This window comes from Hyla sarda, chromosome 2 (genome assembly GCF_029499605.1).
Source record: "Hyla sarda isolate aHylSar1 chromosome 2, aHylSar1.hap1, whole genome shotgun sequence".
Classification (NCBI taxonomy): Eukaryota; Metazoa; Chordata; class Amphibia; order Anura; family Hylidae; genus Hyla; species Hyla sarda.
This window is the reverse complement of record NC_079190.1, coordinates 387,313,307-387,334,867: the sequence shown is the minus strand read 5'-3', so window position 1 is coordinate 387,334,867 and position 21,561 is coordinate 387,313,307. Positions and strand designations below refer to the sequence as shown.

The 21,561-nt window shown below is 43.7% G+C and overlaps 1 protein-coding gene across 1 annotated transcript in view; it reads left to right on the top strand.

Moving 5' to 3' along the window:
• PHEX (phosphate regulating endopeptidase X-linked) overlaps window positions 1-21,561 on the top strand; it is a 256,306-nt gene that overhangs the window by 31,867 nt on the left and 202,878 nt on the right. The window lies entirely within an intron of this gene.

Genomic DNA, 21,561 nt, shown 5'->3' with positions numbered 1-21,561 from the left:
CTAAATAGAAAGATACAATAATATATAATCCCTTAAGCAACAAGAGAAGTCGTATGAATACAACTCTCATTATTCTTCTTTATTCCCTAAGTGTTGTCTAAGGACTTTTAGCACTTTCCCCCCAGACATACACATCATTTAGGATTCTAACAATGTAATCTTCTCTTCAGTTGCCAATGTTGAAATAGCAAATATCTTAATATGGATGAAATAACCTTACTCTTGAATAGTGTTTCTCAACCAGTGTGCATCCAGCTGTTGCACAATTACAACTCCCAGCATGCCTAGACAGCCAAAAGGTACAGAGACGTGTAACTAAACTAATAGGGGGCATAGAACATCTTGGCTATGAGGAAATATTAAAAGAATTACATAGGTTTAGCCCCTTAAGGACGCAGCCCCTTTTCACCTTAAAGGGGTACTCTGGTGGAAAATATATATATTTTTTAATCATCTGGTGCCAGAAAGTTAAACAGATTTGTATGTAAATTATTTCTATACAAAAATCTTAATCCTTCCAGGATTTATCAGTTGCTGTATACTCCAGAGGAAGCTCTTTTCTTTTTGAATTTCTTTCCAGTCTGACCACAGTGCTCTCTGCTGACACCTCTGTCCATGTCAGGAACTGTCCGGAGCAGGATACTTTTTCTATGGGGATTTGCTTCTACTCTGGACAGTTCCTGACATGGACAGAGGTGTCAACAGAAAGCACTGTGGTCAGATAGAAAAGAAATTCAAAAAGAAAAGAACTTCCTGTGGAGCATACAGCAGCTAAGTACTGGAAGGATTAAGATTTTTAAATAGAAGTAATTTACAAATCTGTTAAACTTTCTGGCACCAGTTAATTAAAAACATTTTTTTCTACTTGAGTACCCCTTTAAATCATCAACGGGGCTTAAAGGGTAGCTCCCACCATCCTTTCTTTTTTTTCTTCTGTCCCTGCCTATTGCCCATCTATCCCTAACCCCCTCCCTGCTTTTGATTTTTCTTTTTACTATTTTAAAAATAACTTTTTGTCTGCCTGGTAGTGTGCTCACTACCAGGCAGACTTCCCCAGCAGGCACCACGTCACTGATGCCTGCTGGGGGGGACTTCCGCCCTTAGTTTATCTACAAAGAGTGCCTCCAGCTGTTTCACCACTACAACTCCCAGCTTGCCCTGACATCTTTTGGCTGTCAGGGCATGCTGGGAGTTGTAGTAGTGAAACAGCTGGAGGCACCCTGTGAAGATAAGCTATAAGTTAGTTCCATGCGCGCTGCGGCGCTACGGTGCTAGCCCGTTCCCTACGTCAAACCCCCCTCGCGCCCCATACCCCGTTCCCTCCATCACAACCCCCCCCCGCATACCCCTTTCCCTCGAACACAAACCCCCCTCCCGCAAACCCCTTTCCCTCATTACACTTACAGTTACTGCAGAGTGCGGCAGCGGGCGTGCAGCGGCGCGACGACATGTGCGGGAGGAGTGGCCTCCCAGCCAGTGGCTGGGGAGCCAATGCGCTCGCTCCCTGCCTGTCTGATTGACAGGCAGGGAGCGAGAGCAGCCTAAATGAAAAAGGACTGATTGCCAGGCCAAAATCAGTCCTTTTTCAGGCTTCACGCCATGCTGCAGCCGGCCACTAGGAGGGTGACCCCTAGTGGCCGGTTTTTAAATGTAAATTAAAGCATTTTAATGAAAAAAATAATAAAATAAAAGTATATTAGAGATATGTTGTAGTACATAAGTACTACAACATATCAAAAAATTAAGTTGGTGACAGTGCCCATTTAAAGTACGGTAAAGGCAAAATATAAATGACAAATAAAGCAAGAAAACATGGATCTCCATGGTGACAGACTACAAACATGTCTTATGTAGTCTGATCCTGCAGTCACGTGTGCTTTTGAATGTAGGGAGCAGCGTAATACATGATTGCAGGATCGGGCTGCACATTTTGTGTGTAGTGTATAAACAAGGACATGTGACTTTGTAGGGCAAAAAGACTGAATTTTTATCGAGCCTATTTCTAAAGTCGGGTTTTTCTTTTAGCCAGTGAATGCTTATTCATTAGGATATTCATGTTTTGTTGCGTTTGTTTTTTTTTTTTTTTACTTTAATATTATCACTTACGACACTTTTACAAATTATATTTAAAAAAATAAAAATAATTCTTTGTAAAGTTTGTTTCCCCATCATCTGCTTGACTGTAATGCCATAACGTTAAAGAAGCACTCTTCCAGGTTTTTCTTTTTCCTATACCCTGCACACTCCCCATCACTAGTCCTACAGCGCCATCCGTTTTATTACAGCACAACTGCATCCACCTGGTTCATTACTGTAATTGGATCATGTGATCACCAGCCTGGCCCACAGACAATCCCAGCATTTAAAGGGGTACTACCGTTCTGACAACTTATCCCCTATCTAAAGGATAGGGGATAAGTTGCCTGATCGCGCGGGGTCCCACCGCTGGGGACCCCCGCGATCTCGCACGCAGCACCCCGCACTCATCAGGCCCCGGAGCGAACATCTGCTCCGGGTCTGATGACGGGGCCGGTGATCGTGACATCACAGCTCCGCCCCGTGTGACGTCACACCCCTTCAATGCAAGTCTATTGCAGGGGCGAGACAGCTGTCTCGCCCCCTGCAATAGACTTACATTGAGGCGGCGTAGCGTGACGTCACATGGGGGCGGAGCCGTGACGTCACTGTACTCCGGCCCCGTGATCGGCAGTCATCATGTTCGCTCCGGGGCCTGATGAGAGCGGGGTGCTGCGTGCGAGATCGCGGGGGTCCCTAGCGGCGGGACCCCGCGCGATCAGGCAAATTATCCCCATCCTTTAGATAGGGGATAAGTTGTCAGCATGGTAGTACCCTTTAAGGACTAAGCCCTTTTTCGCAATTCTGACCACTGTCGCTTTACGAATTAATAACTCGAAAATGCTTTTATCAAATATTCTGATTCTGAGATTGTTTTTTCGTGACATATTCTACTTTATTTTGGTGGTAAATATTCGGCGTTACTTGCATCCTTTTTTTGGTGAAAAATCCCCAAATTTCATGAAAATTTTGAAAATGTTGCATTTTTCTAACTCTCAAGCTCTCTACTTGTAAGGAAAATGGATATTCCAAATACATTTAATTTTTATTCACAAATACAATGGGGGATATTTATCAAAGCTGTCTATGTCCCGCATCAATATAGACCAAACTACAGAGGGTTAGTCTGGTCTATTGTGCACCTAATTTATCAAATGGCGCACAGCTCTTGATAAATTCTGTGCACAGACTGCATGATCTATGCTTTAGTCTATATTTAAACCTGCTCCAACATGGTCTGACATTTCGGCGTACTTTCAGCCTATGCGACTTGTCGCTGAAAAGTCGCTTTTGATAAATTCAGCACCAATGCATTTTCCAATGCATTTCAGTCTAAAATAGACTTGCATGCATCATGTTCTAAAAATCCTCTAGAGCAAAAGTTGCAGAAAAGTCGCACATATTTAGACTGTGACTTTCTGTGCGACAAATTTAGACAAGAAAAACCAGTCTAAATCCTTTGATAAATCTCCCCCAATATGTCTACTTTATGCTGGCATCATAAAATGGACATATTTTTGCTTTTTGAAAAAATTAGGGGGCTTCAAAGTAGAGCAGCAATTTTCAAAAATATCATGAAAATTGCAAAATCTGAAGGGACAGATGTTACAGAACTACAACTCCCAGCATGCCTGGGCAGTCCAGGCATGCTGAGAGTTGTAGTTTGGCAACATCTTGGAGGGCTGCCGTTTGGGCACCACTGTAACAGTGGTCTCCAAACTGTGACCCTCCAGATGTTGCAAAACTACAACTCCCAGCATGCGCAGAAAGCCTTTGGTTGTCTGGGCATGCTGGAAGTTGCAGTTTGCCCTTCCTAGTGGTTGCCACAGTAAAGATATTTAATTTCACTTTCATTCCCCCCCCACCGTAGTTTCCCTACCTGAGCCAGGATCCAGCAGTCTCCAGCGACGATCGGTGGTCCCCAGGCATCTTCTCCTCCAGGTACTGGCCTCCAACTTCTCCCCACTGCCCTTCAACCCACAGTCCTGCCCTGCCATTGGTCAGAATCAGTTCTGACCAATGGCAGGGGATAGGAGGAGATCGCAGCACTGCGACCTCGCTCCTATCCCTCAGGATGATCAGGGCTGTCACCGACAGCTCCGATTATCCCTATTTTCTGGGTGATTGGGTCACCAGAGACCCGATCAGCCCGGAATAGCAGAAAATCGCATGTCTGAATTGACATGCGATTTTCTGCGATTGCCGACATGGGGGGGGGGGGGGGGGTTCTCAGGACCCCCCTGAGCGCTGCGCCGGGATGCCTGCTGAATGATTTCAGCAGGCATCCCGGTCCGGTCCCCAACCGGCTAGCGGCGGGGACCGGAATTCCCACGGGCGTATGCATATGTCCCACGTCCTTAAGGACTCAGGATGCAGGGCGTATGCATATGCCCGGCATCCTTAAAGGGGTACTCCGGTGAAAACCTTTTTTCTTTTAAATGAACTGGCACCGGAAAGTTAAACAGATTTGTAAATTACTTCTATTAAAAAATCTTAATCCTTCCTGTACTTATTAGCTGCTGAATACTACAGAGGAAATTATTTTCTTTTTGGAATGCTCTCTGATGACATCACGAGCACAGTTCTCTCTGCTGACGTTATTATAATAATAATAATGCTTTATTTATTGTTGTCCTTAGTGGGATTTGAACCCAAGTCCCCAGCACTGCAAGGCAGCAGTGCTAACCACTAAGTCACCATGCCGCCCTTAGCATAAATCTGCTATGCACGGTTGCTAAAATGGACAGAGATGTCAGCAGAGAGCACTGTGCTCTTGATGTCATCAGTGTTCCCAAAAGAAAGGAATTTCCTCTGTAGCATTCAGCAGCTAATAAGTACTGGAAGGATTAAGATTTTTTAATAGAAGTAATTTACAAATATGTTTAACTTTCTGGCACCAGTTGATTTAAAAGAAAAAAGGTTTTCACCGGAGTACCCCTTTAAAAGGTTACTCTTGAGAAGAGATATTTAAGGGGGATATGATCAGCTTATTTAACCCCTTAACAACCACAGACCTAAATGTATGTCCTGATGCAGTGGTACTTCGGGCAACAGGACGTCCATTTGAGTGCTCGCATCATGTACTGCAGGTCCCAGCTGCTTTCAGCAGACGGGGACCCGTTGGTAATGGCGGACACTGATGTCCACTATTAACCCCTCAGATGCCATGATCAATACAGATCACGGCATCTGCGGCAATGCGCATGTTTAAATGGATGATCGGATTGCACATGGCGCTGGTGAGGGGGTCCAATCCTCGAAAATGGCAGCCAGAGGTCCCCTCACCTGCCTACGGCCATCTTGAGGGGTCTTCTGCTCTGGTCTGAGATCGAGCAGACCAGTGCAGAAGATCACGATAATACTGATCACAGCACTGAACAGTATTAGCACTCAGATGATTGCTTTAGACAGTCCCCTACAGGGACATAAAAAAAATATATATAAAAAAAAGGAAAAAGAATGTGAAAAATCACCAATCCCCTGTTCACTAGTGGCTGCTATACACAATGTTCACTAGTGGCTACTATACATTAAAGGAGAACTCCGGAATAGGAAAATTATCGTCCTTACTGCCGGCAGTAAAAAAATAAAGAGGTACATACCTTCCTTCGCTCCCCCGGTGCCTCCGGTAATCGGCTCCGGTCTCCGCCACGATCCTCTTCCTGGTTGTTGGCGAGTCATACTGCACTCAGCCAAACACTGGCCGCAGCGAGTCCCGGCTCGGCTGGAGATAGGCTGAGCGACAAGGTCACACTGCCGCTCAGCCTATCGCCAGCCGAGTTGGATCTTCACTGCGGCCGGTGATTGGCTGAGTGCAGTATGACTCGCCGACCACCGACAACCAGGAAGAGGATCGTGGCGGAGGTCAGAGCTGGTTACCGGAGGCATCGGGGAGCGAAGGAAGGTATGTACCGTTTTTTTTTTTACTGCAGTATGGACGATAATTTTCCTATTCTGGAGTTCTCCTTTAAGCTCCCTAGTGGCTGCTATACACAATGTTCACTAGTGGCTGCTATACACAATGTTCACTAGTGGCTGCAATACACAATGCTCTCTAGTGGCTGCTATACATTAAGCTCACTAGTGGCTGCTATACATTATGCTATCTAGTGGCTGCTATACACAATGCTCACTACTGGCCCAGATTTGTCAATCTCAGACAAAAAAATATCTGATTTGCCCATAGCAACTAGTCAGAGCTCAGCATTCATTTCTCAAATCACTCAGATGAAATGAAAGCTGAGCTGTGATTGGTTGCTATGGGCAAGCCAGATTTTTTTTTCTCTTTGAAAAGATTGATAAATCTGGGTTGTCTTCAGTCACTTGTGCGTCTGTGCAGAGCTGTCAATAGAAATCAATCTCGGAGTTACGATTAGAAACTTGGAAAATTAAAGGGGTAACGCCGTGGAAAACTTTTTTTTTTAAATCAACTGGTGCCAGAAAGTACAACAGATTTGCAAATTACTTCTATTACAAAATCTTAATCCTTCCAGTACTTATTAGATGCTGAATGCTACAGAGGAAATGGTTTTCTTTTTGGAACACAGACCTCTCTGCTGACATCATGACCACAGTGCTCTCTGCTGACACCTCTGTCCATTTTTAGGAACTGTCCAGAGCAGCATATGTTTGCTATGGGGATTTTCTCCTACTCTGGGCAGATCTTAAAATGGACAGAGATGTCAGCAGAGAGCACTGTGGTCATGATGTCAGCAGAGAACTTTGTGTTCCAAAAAGAAAACCATTTCCTCTGTAGTATTCAGCATCTAATAAGTACTGGAAGGATTAAGATTTTGTAATAGAAGTAATTTACAAATCTGTTTAACTTTCTGGCACCAGTTGATTTAAAAAAAAAAAAAAAAGTTTTCCACAGGAGTACCCCTTTAAGTGTAACTATTCACTGGTTCTGAATACATTACATTTAGAACATCTTGAATTTTTACAAATTAACTTTATCCGTAGTCATATTTAAAGGGGTATTCCCATCTCAATATGTTATCCCCATCCATAGGATGGAGGATAACGAACTGATTGTTGAGGGGGGTGATACTAAGCCCTCCACCAATCCAGAGAGCGTGGGACAAAATTGCCTCCCAAAATTAAGGGAATGCGGCCAGTGCTCTATTTACTTTTTCTGGGCCGTCGAGCATTTCCAAGCTCAGTGCTATGGATGGGAGTACCCCATTAACGGTCTATTAACACGGGTGGTTGTCACTTCGGAAAGTCCGCTAGCGGAATTCCATCTACAGGAGTGCGGAAACCCATGAAAGTGTATGGGCTTTCATTTTAGGCGGAATTCCGATCGTGTGAATAAACCCTAAGGCTAGGTTCACACTGCGAAATCTCCGGGCAGAAATTTTCCGCCCGGAGATTCCGAGTGTGGCCAGCGCTGACTGAAACAGTCGGCACTAGGACCGTGCGGACACTGCAGTCTCCAATAGACTTCAATGTGTTCCACGAGTATTTCCACCTGAAGAATAAGCAACGCCATTCTTCAGGCGGAAATTTTCAAGTGGATTTTCCGTTCACAAATTCCACTTCACAAATTCACCTGCAATCTCCACAAATATATAGTAAAATTATTAGTACAAAAAAAACTAACTTTTAAATCCATCAGGATTCACAGAGAAAATCCAAGAGTCCTGGTCCCTGTCCACACACAGTGATTGACAACTTCTTCTGTATGAGTCTGTATACAGGGGGATCTGTCAGTCACTCCTGGCAGGCTTCCTCTATCCCTGGCAGCATTTCAACAGCTTTTACATAAATAATCCAAATCTAATCACGACTTTAATCCCAGTTTATTTTCCACGTTACATGATAAATAGCTTCTTTACATGACATCACATTATGTGGTACTGTTCTTTGTCTAAAGTATATACAACAAACAACATATATTATAATATATATACTAAAGGTAGATAGAAAATCATAATATAATGACTGTGCGCAATCACCTGCCATCCCTCATTCCACAAGGACTGCCATCAGAAGGATCTAGGCTAAAATATGGAAGTCATTTTTAGGAAAATTAGTCTTTCAATTGCCGTAATGAGGATGTGTTCCACATGTTTAATGGACCTAATTAAAAATCTGGATCGTGCCCAACAACTAGAAGCCGCAAGTATATAGCATATTTTCAACATGAATACACAACAAACAAAAAAAAAAAGTAAGGAGAAAACAAAACAGTGTACTCCAGAAATGTAATTAACCCCTTAAGGACACAGGGCATATCCATACGCCCCCGTTTCCAAGTCCTTAAGGACACAGGGCGTATGGATACGCCCTGCGCATTTCCGGCCCCAGCCGCTAGCCGGATGCCTGCTTAAATCGTTCAGCAGGCATCGCGGCATATCGCCCAGGGGGGTCATTATGTCCCCCCATGTCGGCGATGGCCGCAGATCGCTGGAAAATTCAGTCCAGCGATCTGCGGCGGATTCCGGGTCAATCGGGTCTCCATTGACCCGGTGTCCTGGAATTACTGGCCATCTCTGATGGCCCCTGGATGTCCCCCCCCCTCCCCAATGTGAACGTACAGGGTACACTCACATGGGCGGAGGTTTACAGTAAGTATCCGGCTGCAAGTTTGGGCTGCGGCAAATTTTCTGCCGCAGCTCAAACTGCCAGCGAGAAACTACCGTGAACCCCCACCCATGCGACTGTACCCTAAAAACACTACACTAACACAAAATAAAATAAAAAGTAAAAAACACTACATATACACATACCTCTACACAGCCCCCCTCCCCTCCCCAATAAAAATGAAAAACGTCTGGTACGCCACTGTTTCCAAAACAGAGCCTCCAGCTGTTGCAAAACAACTACTCCCAGTATTGCCAGATAGCCACTGACTGTCCAGGTATGCTGGGAGTTTTACAACAGCTGGAGGCACCCTGTTTGGGAATCACTGGCGTAGAATCCCTAATTTAGGCCTCAAATGCGCATGGCGCTCTCACTTTGGAGCCCTGTTGTATTTCAAGGCAACAGTTAAGGGTACTCGGGAGAAATTGTGTTACAAATTTTGGGGGGTATTTTCTGCTATTACCTTTTTTAAAAATGTAAATTTTTGGGGAAACCAAGCATTTTAGGTGAAAACATTTTTTTTTTTTTTTTACATATGCAAAAGTCGTGAATTATCTGTGGGGTATTAAGGTTCACATTACCCCTTGTTATGTTCCCCGAGGGGTCTAGTTTCCAAAATGGTATGCCATGTGTTTTTTTTTTTGCTGTTCTGGCACCATAGGGGCTTCCTAAATGCGGCATGCCCCCAGAGCAAAATTTGCTTTCAAAAAGCCAAATGTGACTACTCCTCTTCTGAGACCTGTAGTGCGCCAGCAGAGCACTTTTCACCCCCATATGTGGTGTTTTCTGAATCGGAAGAAATTGGGCTTCAAATTTTGGGAGGTATTTTCTGCTTTAACCCTTTGTAAAAATGTACATTTTTTGGGAAACCAAGCATTTTATGTAATTTTTTTTTTTAATATATGCAAAAGTTGTGAAACCCCTGTGGGGTATTAAGGTTCACTTTACCCCTTGTTACATTCCCCAAGGAGTCTAGTTTCCAAAATGGTATGCCATGTGTTTATTTTGCTTTCCTGGCACCATAGTGGCTTCCTAAATGCAGCATGGCCCCCAGAGCAAAATTTCCTTAAAAAAAGCCAAATGTTACTCCTTCTCTTCTGAGACCTGTAGTGCGCTAGTAGAGCACTTTTCACCCCCATATGGGGTGTTTTCTGAATCGGGAGAAATTGGGCTTCAAATTTTGGGGGGTATTTTCTGCTATTACACTTTTTAAAAATGTAAAATTTTTGGGAAAACAAGCATTTTAGGTAAACTTTTTTTTTTTTTACGTTCCTTGTTACGTTCCTCAAGGGGTCTAGTTTCCAAAATGGTATGCCATGTGTTTTTTTTTTGCTGTTTTGGCACCCTAGGGGCTTCCTAAAGGTGACATGCCCCCCAAAAACCATTTCAGAAAAATGTTCTCTCCAAAATCCCCTTGTCGCTCCTTCCCTTCTGAGCCCTCTACTGCACCCGCCGAACACTTTACATAGACATATGAGGTATGTCCTTACTCGAGAGAAATTGGGTTACAAATACAAGTAAAAATTTTCTCCTTTTACCCCTTGCAAAAATTCAAAAATTGGGTCTACAAGAACATGCGAGTGTAAAAAATGAAGATTTGGAATTTTCTCCTTCACTTTGCTGCTATTCCTGTGAAACACCTAAAGGGTTAAAAGGCTGACTGAATGTCATTTTGAATACTTTGGGGGGTGCAGTTTTTATAATTGCTGCTGAACTTTGAAGCCCTTTAGGTGTTTCACAGGAATTATGGTGTCTTCCAAAAGTAAAAACATGTCAATTTTATGATGCCAACATAGTAGACATATTGTATATGTGAAACAAAAAGAAATTTAATTTGAATATCCATTTTCCTTACAAGCAGAGAGCTTCAAAATTAGAAAAATGCTACATTTTCAATTTTTTCATCAAATTTTGGGATTTTTCACCAAGAAAGGATGCAAGTTACCACAAATTTTTACCACTATGTTAAAGTAGAATATGTCACGAAAAAACTATCTCAGAATCAGAATGATAAGTAAAAGCATCCCAGAGTTATTAATGTTTAAAGTGACAGTGGTCAGATGTTCAAAAAATGCTCTGGTCCTTAAGGTGAAAAAGGGCTCGGTCCTTAAGGGGTTAAAAGCATACCTGTCCTATCTAAGAAAAAAATAATGCCTCTATATGTTACTAACTAGGTCATGCAGATGCTCCTGTATTTGGCTCACAAATCCCTCTGTTCTGCTGCTGACTCATTCTGACATCCACTGCTCAGAAGGGGGCATGTCCAAGGCAAGCTCTAAGCCCCCCGCCCTCACACACCATGCATTCACTTCCTCCCTGAGTGTGCTGTGCTGGGTCTCTTCATCCAATCACTGCAGGCTGCTCTGTAACCCTCTCCTCTCTGTTTTCAGACAAGAGTACAAAGGAGTGCTAGTCTCACACTCACCTACTGGACTTTGTCCCAGCCTGTGCTTCAGGGGTACAAAGATGATGCTGCACTTGGACAGGATTATGTTCTGAATGGTAGTGGGACCCCTAGTAGGATTTTTTTTTTTTTATAAGCCATGATTTCTATAAAAAGGAAATAAAATTATCTTATGAAGTGTATTAGAAAGGTTCATGTCCAAAAGTTTTTCAATCTAACATGTTCTCATTCAGGAAAATTTGAAATATGTTGATCAACAAAACCCAAATGGCTTTAGATATGGTCTAAATGTATCTTTCACAAAAGAAAAGCGGTAGAGAAAGTTTAAGCTGAACTTTCCTGTATGGGAGCAGCTTAAAGTAGTAACAGACACCCAGACTGTGGTGATGTTTCCCTTATGTGTCCTTACGGTGTAGTTTTCATAAAATCAGGTTCAACAAGGGCTTTGCACTGTGTACCAGTCCTCGTATTTATCTGCCCCCTTGCCAATGATCAGGAGCTTTCTTGCTAATACTGGGCATAAGTAGAAAGCTGTCAATCATTGGTGGGTGGGCTTGTGCACCCTTGGCTTATGAGGACACCAGAGCATACATCATTCAGGACTCCAGCACAGGGCTGCACCTTATAAACTGAGATTTTTTACAGACTATTTGTGACCACTAACATCAGCGTGTCTGCCACTGTTTTATTCTCCCCTCTGATAGACCGGGTAAAACTTAGTGAAAGATTCCCTTTAACTTCTTCCCGACAATGGATGTAAATGTACATGGTGGTGCCCTGGTACTTTACACACATTTACGTTCTGAAGTGTATTCAGTCTATGAAGAGAGCACAGGAACTGACAGCTCCTATCAGTGTAACAGCTACTATCACCACTACGACATTGGCGATCATACCGATGTCATCCATAAACCCTCTAGATACTGTAATCAATGCCGGCAAATAAAGACTACAATGACAGGTGCTTTGGGTACTTGTCGCCCATCCCCAAGTGTGATTGCAGTGGGACGATGACTTAAAATGGTGGTCTGAGGTCTTCTTTTCACCTCCTTGTCATTCTGCTACTACATTCTGCCTAAGCACTGATTTTACAGTAAGAATTTTTAGCTTCATACTTGGAGAGTTGTGGGAGGTTAATTGAAGCTAAAAACTTGTGTGTGAGGGACTCTTTGTTTCTGTCTATGGGTATATTCACCCTGCGGAATTACGCGAGTGGAATTCCACGCAGTGAACATTACCATCGGTGTGGATGGGTCTTCCGGGAGACCTGTTTTCACTGAGGAATTTCAGCGGCGGACAATTCCTCCGCGGAAATTGTTCTGCAGAGAGAATGAATGTGTTCGTTCTTTGTGCGGAATTCCGCGAGCACTGCATAGCCGTCAATGGTGACGGAGCAGTGCTGTGCAGCCCTACCACTGAAGTATAGCCGCCAGACAGAATCTCCGCTCACGAAATTCTGCAAGCGGAGATTCCGCAGTGTGAACATACCCTATCAGGGAAGTCTTGAGAGTTTAAAGGGAAAATGGCAGCCGGTTCACCCTCACTAAACTCAGTTCATAGGTTTAGAGTGCAGATGAACCAAACTAAAATGATGTACAACTTACCGGATATGTGGTCTGGGAGATAGACCCTTCATTAGCTGGCATTGTTAATACATTAATTGCTGGCTTTGCACAGTGGAGATGGGACCCAGCATACAGAGCTTTCCCGCCCTCATGTTAGGTCTCGCCTCCATTGCGCAAAACATATTAGCAATGCCAGCTAATAACAGGTCTGTCTCCTGGACCGGACTGCAGATCTGGGTTATACCTTATTTTCATCCGGTTTGCCCACACTATAACCCTGTGTATAAAGTTAAGTGTAGTTGAACTGTTAGTTTCTCTTTAAAATGGTATTCCAGTGGAAAAAATGTTTTTCAAATCAACTGGTGCCAGAAAGTTAAACATATTTGTAAATTACTTCTATTAAAAAATCTTACTATACTACAGAGGAAGTTGAGTTGTTCTTTTCAGTCTGACCACAATGCTATCTGCTGACACCTCTGTCCATGTCAGGAACTGTTCGGAGCAGAAGAGGTTCGCTATGGGGATTTGCTCCTACTCTGGACAGTTCTTAATACAGACAGAGTTGTCAGCAGAGAGCACAGTGGCCAGACAGAAAAGGACAACTCAATTAACTGAGAAGCATACAGCAGCTGATAAGTACTGGAAGGATTAAGATTTTTTAATAGAAGTAATTTACAAATCTGTATAACTTTCTGGAGCCAGTTGATATGATATAAATTGTTTTCCACTGGAGTAGCCCTTTAATTTATTTAGAGAAGAGTAGTATGATTGGATGCTGTTGCTATAGAAGGGGTGTCCTGAACCAGGTTTTTAGGCTTATCTGTGTCGGTGGTATTTTTTAAATAAGGCTTGGGAGAATGATTTGGGCTTCATCTATAGTGCTTCTCAAATTACCTCTTCTTCCTGGTCGTACCTCTAGGTGTGTCTGATTGAGGGGAAATGGGTACAAGGTTCAAACTAGATGAGATTTTATTTAAAAAAATTACATCAGTACAACCCCCTCATACCCTGAGTTCAACCCCCTCAGTTTGGAACTATTGGTTTATGCCTTTCAGAATAGAAATAGTTTTACTTAAAGGGGTAGTCCGCTACTCAGCATGTGGAACAAACTGTTCCGAACGCTGGAGCCAGCGCCAGGAGCTCGTGGTGTCATAGCCCCGCCCCTTCATGGCATTATGCCCCTCACTGCAAGTCTATATTCATTCCTTCCAAATCACCAACCCTGGCTAGAGCCCTACTTTTGGCTCCCAGAATAAAGTCTGGAAATCTAATCCTCCCACTATTTCACAATGGATTACCAAGGTAGATAATACATGCAGACTAGAGGAGCAAGCATCATTGGAACACTGTTTAGCAGTCTCTGGCTTCTGTGGATTGAAAAAAAGAAGCTCCTAATACTCCCCCCCTCCCCCATTTCATGGTCCACACACTAGTCCCACACTTTTGATCCACTACTTCTTCTCCAACAATTGTGTGCCCCCTGATTAAAAAGTGACATTGAGTGGAAAGCCATCTACCTTTTCCCAACCCCTACACAATTTTAGGTCATTTGTTCGATGTTTTAGTTTCCACTCCCGCTAAGATGATGCTAAATGAACCTTCCATTGATGTTTAGATCCTCCTGTTTATTATAGCGCTTGTCATGATTCTGCCTGACATTGTCCAGTTAATTAGTTCTACCTGAGACAAATAGATGTTGACTTAAAGGGGTGCTCTGCCCTAGACATCTTAACCCCTATCCAAAGGATAAAGGATAAGATGTCTGATCGCGGGGGGACCCCTGCAATCTCGGCTGCGGCACCCCAGACATCTGGTACATGGAGGGAACTTCGCTCCATGCCAGATGACTGGTGATGCGGAGCGGAGGCTCGTGACATCACAGTCATGCCCCACTCACACCCACTGAATGCAAGTCTATGGGAGGGGGCATGATGTCCATCACGCCCCCTCCCATAGACTTGCATTGAGGGGGCATGGCCATATTGTCACGAGCAGGGCGTGACCGTGAAGTCATGGGCCTCCGGTGCAGCAGGGAGATCGCGTGTGTCTAGGGGATAAGATGTCTAGGGGCGGAGTAGAAGTCAATGAGCATTCTGTGACTGAAGATATTGAGGAAGAAGCACACCAATATGAAGTGGACAGTATGCAACTGGGGCACACTAAATGCTTTTAATAATATGGTTCTGTCCTCTAAGGACATGACTGGAGTATGTGCGGAGTTAGAGAAATCTTGTTCTCTGGCAGCTTTGGAAAGACGGAAGAAGTAAAACTCTTAGTCAGCATGCAATAACAGCTGTACACTGCTGACTCAAGAAGACTGCTATTACTGTGTCATGCTCAATTCACTTACCAGCCTGCAGATGGGTCCTCTCTGTGCAATGTTGGCAGCAGTTCTTACATACGACTCTTAGCATTACTACTCCTGATTTGTTCTTTGACCTGGCTGTCATATTATAAGCAATTACAGTTTACAGCAGGTGCCTGTATTGTTAATGGAGTCTGCAGCACTCTCTGCATTTCCAAATGGCAATAAAGTGCTCAGGGCTAGGGAGGACTGGGTTGGCAGAACAGTACATCACATGGCAAATTACAGTATATGTGCAGAGCAGATAAAGCAGGGGTGTAGCTATTGAGGTCGCAGGGGTTTCCATAGCGACTGGGACCCATAACCAGGGGGGCCGCAGGGCCAACCTGCCACTACACTAAACAGTCATGGCGGTAAATGTTGGCACCCCTGAAATTCTTCTAGAAAATTAAGCATTTCTCACAGAAAAGGATTGCAGTAACACATGTTTTGCTATACAGTACACATGTTTATTCCCTTTGTGTGTATTGGAACTGAACCAAAAAAAGGGAGGAAAAAACACAAATTGGACTTAATGTCACACCAAACTAAAATAAATGGGCTGGACAAAATTATTGCCACCCTTTCAAAATTGTGGAAAAATAAGATTGTTTCAAGCATGTGATGCTCCTTTAAACTCACCTGAGGCAAGTAACAGGTGTGGGCAATATAAAAATCACACCGGAAAGCAGATAAAAAAGAGAGAAGTTCACTTAGTCTTTGCATTGTGTGTCTGTGTGTGTCACACTAAGCATGGACTACAGAAAGAGGAGAAGAGAATTGTCTGAGGATTTGAGAACCAAAATTGTGGAAAAATATCAACAATCTCAAGGTTACAAGTCCAGAGATCTAGATTTGCCTTTGTCCACAGTGCCCAACATTATCAAGAAGTTTGTTACCCATGGCACTGTAATTAATCTCCCTGGGCATGGACGGAAGGGAAAAATTTATGAAAGGTGTCAACGCAGGATAGTTGACTGGAGATGGTCGTGACGTCATGAGCGGGGCGTGACTGTGATGTCACGAGCCTCCGCATCTCCAGTCAAAGATAAGCAGCCCCAAACAAGTTCCAAAGATATTCAAGCTGTCCTGCAGGCACAGGGAGCATCAGTTTCCGCGTGAACTATCGATCAACATTTAAATGAAATGAAATGCTATGGCAGGAGACCCAGAAGGACCCCATTGCTGACAGAGACATAAAAAAGCAAGACTACATTTTGCCAAAATGAACTTGAATTAGCGTAAATCCTTCTGGGAAAATGTCTTGTGGACAGATGAGACCAAGATAGAGCTTTTTGGTAAAGCACATCATTCTACTGTTTACCGAAAACGGAATGATGCCTACAAAGAAAAGAACACAGTACCTACAGTGAAATATGGTGGAGATTCAATGATGTTTTGGGGCTGTTTAGCTGGCTCTGTGTCCGGGATCTTGGGTCTTCCAGCAGGACAATGACCCCAAACATACATCAAAAAGCACCCAGAAATGGATGGCAACAAAGCGCTGGAGAGTTCTGAAGTGGCAGCAATGACTTCAGATCCAAATCCCATTGAACACCTGTGGAGAGATCTTAAAATTACTGTTGGGAAAAGGCGCCCTTCCAATAAGAGAGACCTGGAGCAGTTTGCAAAGGAAGAGTTGTCCAACATTCCGGCTGAGAGGTGTAAGAAGCTTATTGACGGTTATAGGAAGTGACTGATTTCAGTTACTTTTTCCAAAGGGTGTGCAACCAAATATTAAGTTAAGGGTGCCAATAATTTTGTCCAGCCCATTTTTGGAGTTTGGTGAGACATTATGTCCAATTTGCTTTTTTTTCCCCCCTTCCTTTTTTTGTAGTTCCAATACACCCAAAGGGAATAAACATATGTGTAGCAAAATATGCGTTGCTGCAATCCTTTTCTGTGAGAAATACTTTCTAGAAAAATGTCAGGGGTGCCAACATTTACGGCTATGACTGTATGTTGCTGCCTTTACCTGCAATAATGAGTTACAAAGACCCATCAATGCAGCACTATTGGCAGCCCGCTGTCCCTGCTGACTTCCAGCTAAAAAAAAAAATCAATATCCCCATGCAAAAAAAATTTTACACCAACCCAAGGAGACCTTTCATTTACCACCAGATCCGCGGCGTTTAAATGAACAAACAACCCTATTCAATTGTAAAGATTTCCTTAAATTTTCCAGTTAAATGCCAATTGCTCCTTACGAACACCAAAAATCTAATAATCAACAAACATTAAACATAATAAAAAGAATCTATGATTCTACAATAGAAAAAGATGTTGGTTTTGTGCAAGGATTTTCAATGTATTCCCTACCTAGTTTGCAGCAATGGAGGACAATTTAATCTTCACTCTATGCCTGCGCTGCTTAAATATTCCTTTTTCAATTTAAATAAATTGCATTTGTCACAGACCTTTGGTTATGCAGATGTGCATATCTCTGTTCTTCAAAACCTTGTATTCCATTTGCATATGTCTAAACATAAATATAACAATGTGAATACAATTACAGCTCTGTTACACCTAGTTGTAATACACGCCACTATCTGAGGCCCGCCTGAAGAAGCTGTATTTCATTTAGTGTAACTGTGGCTGATCCATCTTATGCAAAGAAATGCTAATTCTTGAAGCAATCCAAAAATCAAAGGTATGAAATGCATGAGGTCATGGAAGCTTCTGGTGTTATGTATTTTTCAGCAGAAATCTTGGCCTCGGTGTCACAATAATACCTAAAGAGAGTCTACGGTAATAGAGATTATAATATGACATAGAAATGTCCAGACTAAGCTGCTGCGGACTTCTGCCCTCTGTCTGAGAAGAAATAGCTGATAACGCATTGTAATTTTCCGTAGACTATGAGAAGTAAGAGCACGTCATTCTCAGGTCCAAGGTGAGAAGAACAGAAATACAGGAATCTTTCTTATGAGCTGATATAGGAGTGTCAATTACTTCAAAGAAAATATGACCAGTTCAAGCACAGTTTAATCCTAAAAAGCCACTGCAAAGTTAACATACAGATATGATCTATGCTAAATATAGTTAGTTTCCACATCAGCTGTTTTATTTTGAAAGGGTACTCCACTGGAAAACTTTTTTTTTTTTTTAAATCAACTGGTGCCAGAAAGTTAAACAGATTTAAAAATCTTAACCCTTCCAGTACTTATTATCTGCTGTATGTTCCAGAGGAAGTACTTTTCCTTTTTTAATTTCCTTTCTGTCTAACCACAGTGCTCTCTGCTGACACCTCTGTCCATTTTAGGAACTGTCCAGAGTAGGAGCAAATCCCCATAGCAAACCTATCCTGCTCTGGACAGTTCCTAAAATGGACAGAGGTGTCAGCTGAGAGCACTGTGATCAGACAGAAAGGAAATTCAAAAACAAAAGCACTTCCTGTGAAGTATATAGCAGCTGATAAGTACTGGAAGGATTAAGATTTTTAAATAGAAGTAATTTACAAAATTTGTTTAACTTTCTGGTACCAGGTGATTTAAAAACATTTTTTTCCAGGGGAGTACCCTTTAATATCTTATAGGAAAAAACGATCTTTCCCAGAACATAAGGCATTAGATAATGCTGCATTGTACGTGCTAAGCAACGGAGCGCAGAGGAGCAGAGCAGCGAGCAGGACTAAGGAGTAAGTGTTACCAGCGGCACTTCAGCTTCGGTGCTCCGACCACCGCTCCTGGGACATACTGCTATGGCCGGATCGGAGGAGCGGTGGTCGGAGCACCGAAATGGGGCATGAAAACACAGGCATACAGCCTCCAGTCATACGCTGTATGGCTGGAGGCTGTATGCCTGTGGGGGAACATACTGCCAGCCTAATGTGGGGAAACTATACTGCCAATCTAATGTGGGGGAACTACAACCTAATGTGTGGGAACTATACTGCCAACCTAATGTGGGGGGAACTATACGACCAAGCTAATGTGGGGGAACTGCAACCTAATGTAAGGGAACTATACTGTCAACCTAATGTGGGGGAACTATACTGCCAACCTAATGTGGGGGAACTATACTGCCAAGCTAATGTGGGGGAACTATACTGCCAAGCTAATGTGGGGGAACTACAACCTAATGTGGGGGAACTATACTGCCAACCTAATGTGGGGGAACTATACTGCCTACCTAATGTGGGGGGACTACAACTTAATGTGGGGGGATCTATACTGCCAACCTAATGGGGGGGGGGGAACTATTCTGCTTACCTAATGTGGGGGGATTTGTGCTGCATACTTAAAGGGGTAGTCCACTAATAAGATATATAAGTGTGCATAGGAATTTGTTCATAGTTTTTTTTTTTAACTATAGTCTGGCCCTCCAACCGTCTGAGGGACAGTGAACTGGCCCCCTGTTTAAAAAGTTTGAGGACCCCTGTTCTAGTGAGTAACATATATAATATTTTGTGATATGACAGGTACGATTGTTGGGAAATTGGAAATGCAGCTCTGGGTAACTCAGGATGAGTGCAATAGAAACATTGTAAATTATGTGACATTGTTTTTATATAGAAATGTAAAATACAATTTAAAGGTTTATATACTGCATGTATTTAAAAGAATTTCAGTACTGTACAAAAAGTTTATAGTGTAGGGCAATGTTTCCCAACCTTTTTCAGCTCAGGGCATCCCTCAGAAATTTTTTTTTTTGCGGGGCACAAAAAAAAAAAAAAAAAAAAAAAAAAAAACTGAAATGCACAGTATCTATTTACCTGTATCTATCTATTTATCTATTTACCTGTATCTATCTATTTATCTATTTACCTGTAATTACAGATTACAGTTTTAGACAGCAACTCACAAATGACATCTTCTTTAATCAGTGTTGTTCCCTTCTCTTCTCCTTCTGGTCTGGGCCATCATGACACTTTCTTCCAGCCACAATTCTTCACCGTTAAACCTGCAAAACATCCCTATTAGGCTCCCCACTTTTTTTTTGTTGCATGGGTGATAGGGGAGTGTTGAAGAATATACATGGGTGGCAGAGGGGTGTAGAAGAGTGGACATGGGTGATAGATGGGTGTACATGGGTAACGGAGGGGTATAGAGGAGTGTAGGGGGGTGACAGAGGGGTGTAGAGGAGTGTACATTGGTGACAGAGGGGTGAAGGGGAGTGTACATGGGTGACAGAGGGGTGTAGGGGGGTGACAGAGGGGGGTAGAGGGGGGAAGAGGAGTGTACATAGGTGGCAGAGGGATGTAGAGGAGTGTACATGGGTGACATAGGGGTGTAGGGGGGGGGATACAGAGGGATGTAGAGGAGTGTACATGGGTGGCAGAGGGGTGTACATGGGTGACAAAGGGGTGTAGAGGAGTGTACATGGTTGACAGAGGGGTGTAGAATAGTGGACATGGGTGACAGAGGGGTGTAGAGGGGTGTACATGGGTGACAGAGGGATGTAGAGTAGTGTACATGGGTGACAGAAGGGTTTAGAGGGGTGTACATGGGTGATAGATTAGTGACAGAGGGGTGTAGAAGAGTGTACATGGGTGACAAAGGGGTGCAGATGGGTGACAGAGGGGTGTAGAGGAGTGACAGAGGGGTGTAGAGGAGTGTACATGGGTGACATAGGGGTGTAGGGGGGGGATACAGTGGGATGTAGAGGAGTGTACATGGGTGGCAGAGGGGTGTACATGGGTGACAAAGGGGTGTAGAGGAGTGTACATGGTTGACAGAGGGGTGTAGAAGAGTGGACATGGGTGACAGAGGGGTGTAGAGGGGTGTACATGGGTGACAGAGGGATGTAGAGTAGTGTACATGGGTGACAGAAGGGTTTAGAGGGGTGTACATGGGTGATAGATTAGTGACAGAGGGGTGTAGAAGAGTGTACATGGGTGACAAAGGGGTGCAGATGGGTGACAGAGGGGTGTAGAGGAGTGACAGAGGGGTGTAGAGGAATGTACATGGGTGGCAGAGGGATATAGAGGAGTGTACATGGGTGACAGAGGGGTTTAGAGGAGTGTACATGGGTGATAGATGGGTGTACATGGGTAACAGAGGGGTGTAGAGGAGTGTACATGGGTGACAGAGGAGTGTAGGGGGGTGACAGAGGGGTGTAGGGAGGGGTGACAGAGGGGTGTAGAGGAGTGTACATAGGGGGCAGAGGGATGTAGAGGAGTGTACATGAGTGACAGAGGGGTGTAGGGGGTGACAGAGGGATGTAGATGAGTGTACATGGGTGACAGAGGGGTGTACATGGGTGACAAAGGGTGTACATGGGTGACAGAGGGGTGTAGAGGGGTGTACATGGGTGACAGAGGGGTGTAGATAAGTGTACATGGGTGCCAGAAGGGTGTAGAGGAGTGTACATAGGTGACAGAGGGATGTACATGGGTGATAGATGAGTGACAGTGGGGTGTAGAGGAGTGTATATCGGTGAAAAATGGGTGTACATGGGTGACAGAGGGGTGTAGAGGAGTGTACATGGGTGTAGGGGGGGTGACAGAGGGGTGTAGGGGGTGTACATGGGTGACAGAGGGGTGTAGAGGAGTGCACATGGGTGACAGAGGGGTGTAGAGGGGTGTACATGGGTGATAGATGAGTGACAGAGGGGTGTAGAAGAGTGTATATGGGTGATAAATGGGT